Below are 3,899 nucleotides of genomic sequence, written 5' to 3' on the forward strand. Positions count from 1 at the left end.
ACAAATAAGATGGTTAGGGTTTAGATTTTACAATTAGAACGAAATTATATGTCGGTTTGGGTTCACAAATAAGATGGTTAGAGTTTAAATTTTACAATTAGAACGAAATTATATATCGGTTTGGGTTCACAAATGAGATGGTTAGGGTTTAGATTTTACAATTAGAACGAAATTATATGTCAGTTTGGGTTCATAAATGAGATGTAAAATATAAATATTACATGCTATTTTAAAAAATTTCACGTAATCTTTCATTTCTACATTACAATAAAAAGGGTGATTTTATCTTTTTACTCCCAAAAACGTGGGTCCCATGGTATTCTCCTATTAAAAAAAATTGTTGTGCTATTCTCTTAAATAACTTTTAGAATTGTGGTATTTATTTAATTAACCCAAAAAGTTATTAACACATCAAAGTTTTTTTTTTTGTAAAAATAATTAACACATCAAAGTTATGTTTTCTTAAAAAAGTTGCACATAATTTACAAGTTTTTTTTTGGTAAATAATTTCCATAATTTACAAGTTGTTTGATTGAGAAGATTATGAGACGTATATATGAGTGCATGATAGTTTTTTTTCCTTTTTGGAAAGAAGGCATTAGGCATGCATGATAGTTGATAATTAGGATCATATTAAATTTTAGTAATAAATAATATGTACTGTGACAAATGTGTATATCTATAGATACTGCAGGAGAAGGGATGAAGAGCTCATGGCCTGAATTGGTAGGGAAAAGAGGAGAAGAAGCCAAAGAGATCATCGATATAGAGAACACTAAAGTGACGGCTGAGATTATTTCTGAAAATGCAATTGTTTTGGCCGTTGTGGTTTGCGACAGGGTTTATGTTCGTGTCAATGACCACGGCATCGTCACACAAATCCCTTTCGTTGGTTAATTTAATTGTTATGTATGTGTGGGTGAAGCAATGTGGAACTTGATGTGTAATGTATGTGTGAAATAAGATATGCTTGATTGAAAATGTTGTAATTAAAATAAAAGTGGCTCATTCAAAAACAAGTTCTCATCGCACGCTACCTGGCACTTGATTTGACAGCTCAACCCTATCTGTGAATTGTCTAAGACCATCATTAGTGGAGGAACGGTGAAACATTTCTTAAAAAATTAAAAAAATATATTTTTATTACATATATATATATTTTTTTAATAGGTATATCATTGATCATTTGGCACCTGTCTAATTTAGATTTAGAAACAGTTTTCAAATTTCTTTCACAAACAACAATTTTCCTTTTTTTTTATATTCTATCTCTTTTTTTTAATTTTTTAATTAAAAGCAATTACATGAGCAATTCTCGATAGGACTGCCCTAAGAGAGTTTGGTTCACTCACTCAACACCTAAATACTGTTTTATCACTTAGACCATCTTTATTGAAACTTCTTAACAATATTTCTTAGGTTTAATATAATTAAAAATAAATCATAAATGGCAATATTACAAAGAATAACCTCTTAACTAAGAAATCTTAAGAAATGTCGACATGCTCAAAAATAGTTGGGTGTAATTTTTAATATATAAGGGAAAAAATTGTATTCATTTTTTTTTTCTCTCGCGACGGAGATTACAAAGTTGAAAATGATTTTTGTCAATGATCTGTTGGAAGTGGAGATGATTGATTCGATTTTTGATAACCTTCGTCTGTTCTTGGCCATTAGCTCAGCCTCTCCACTGATGGCGGATTGCAACGGCAACTCTCGGTGAGGAAACCGACAACTTGGTTGGATGAAATCGGAGACCACCAAATCGGAGGCTTTCCTTCACCAATTCGGAGATGTTCAATCACCAATCTCTTTCCCATGGTATGTTTGTCTTTAGTTTTGTATCAATTTGTGTTTAGTAATTAGTGTTCTTTGATTTTGTAAAAATTTAAGTCTTCTTCTTCGACTTGAAATCGTAATTTTTGGATCACACTTGAAATTGATTCAGGGTTGGATATTGATGCACTTAAGTTACTGGATGTGGGTTCCCATCATCTGCTCCATGGCAACATTTGAAGGTCTGATAGACAAGTAATGTTTTGCTGGTCTTCTTTTTGTCTTTCTGATATGAAATTCATTTTTTTGAAGGATCATTTGCGGAGAGCTTGTGTTGTGTGCTTTGCTGAGGTAACTCGATATTTCAATCTTCTGGAAAGTGTTGGGGTGAGATTTGTTTCTCCACCTTTTTTTTTTAATTTCTGTAAATCTCTCTTGTTATGTATGCTTAGTAACAAGTGTCTAATTTTAGGATTTAACAAAAAGAGCCAAGAATCAGTGATATGCTCAAATTAAATCCTAGAGCTACTCTCTCAAATTAAGAGATCAATGCAGTACTTAGGGGTCGAATTCCACAGAAACTCTAGATCAAACACAATGGATTATTGAGTTTTCTAATTATGCTAAACAGATTAATTTAAATAAAGAAAAGTAATGCAAAATATTTAAATAAAAACTGTTGTAAATTCAATGAATCAAAAAGCTAGGCCTAGAGAATTTCTCAGGAAATCACAAATTATTAAATCAAGAAATAAATAGGATTCAAACAATTAAGAACAGATCTAGAACTCTAAACACTTCTGTAAAATAAACCAGTTCTCACTGCAAATATTATCTAAATTTAAAACCTGAAAATCCAAATCTCTTTGTAAAATTCAAGGTAATAAATCAGCTTTAAAAATAAGTTTAGATTGTTCACAAAATTATTAAATCAAATCTCTTTGTAAGAAATAATTTTGCTCATCAAAAGGTTTTATCAAGAAAATCAATTATATTCTCATATCCATTTATTTTCCTAAGTTATTAATTCTAGGTGATCAATCAAGAATTAATATGAAAAACAACCTAAGATGAAGATCTAGAAATATATTGAATCCTAAATAAACAGATGAAACAATTTATAAAATCCCTGTGAAAAACCCTAAACCTAACAAGCAAACTACTCAGACATATTCAATGAAGAACAAGACATAATTCTGAATAATAAGCAATTGAAATTAAAAGAGTAAAGAGGGAGTTTATGAATTCTTCTCCACAAAGCAGATCAGATCTCTCTCTCCCAAAAGCTCTCAAAATCTCACAGGGTTGCTGAAAATAATACTTGCTAGAAAATAACTTTCGGGTTTGTAAAACCTAAAAATACTATTTATATGTCCTAAAACACGTTAGGGACTTGTGTTGCAAATATGGAAAACTTTGGGTAAATTTGTGAAACTTCCAAAACTTGGTCTTCTTGCGGCTAAACATGGTGTTGATCGATGCTAAGGCAGTGTCGATCGACACTCCCTCTCTGTTCTGACTCCAAGGTCGTTTCTTTGGGATTAATGCTCCAAAATGATCCAAATTGCTTCATCCGTGCCAAAATCCTAGATAACCTGTAAAGACTCAAAAACAACCTAGAAACACACATCAAAAAACTCTAAAAGGCTCTTTTTATCATGGTTAAAAACCACAAAAACCATGATATATCAACTCCCCCAGACTTAGCCTTTGCTTGCCCTCAAGCAAAATATAAGCTTAGACATGTGAAAGAGGTTTGAAAACAGGGAACTCACTCAATTGCATGATGATTCTTATTCACACTCTTCATTTACCTGACTCAAGAACTTACTTCTTATACTTAACCATGATAAGCATCAACATTCCTTACTCAAATCCCACAATCCTTTGGAATCTCTGAAATCTCCATTGTCATCTCATTACATAAATTAAAGCAAGTACATGTGAGTTCTTACCTTGGTGTATCGATCAGTGGCATATGGACTCTTTTCAGGCCAAGACATTCTTCTTACATCTCCTTTCCTCTCCCTTTTCTCACTTCCAAAGAGTTAATTTCTCCCAAATTGTTTTTTTTTTTAAATCAAAGGTGTAAGCGAATACCGGGGTCATGAGTAATTTACCTA

At 31.8% G+C, this 3,899-nt stretch overlaps 1 long non-coding RNA gene across 1 annotated transcript; it reads left to right on the plus strand.

Moving 5' to 3' along the window:
- LOC104771508 lies at positions 1,212 to 2,346 on the plus strand. Its single transcript, XR_764847.2, has 3 exons — positions 1,212 to 1,821; positions 1,949 to 2,018; positions 2,089 to 2,346. It is a non-coding gene; the product is annotated as an uncharacterized LOC104771508 (long non-coding RNA).

Source organism: Camelina sativa, chromosome 20 (assembly GCF_000633955.1).
Source record: "Camelina sativa cultivar DH55 chromosome 20, Cs, whole genome shotgun sequence".
In the NCBI taxonomy this organism is placed as follows: Eukaryota; Viridiplantae; Streptophyta; class Magnoliopsida; order Brassicales; family Brassicaceae; genus Camelina; species Camelina sativa.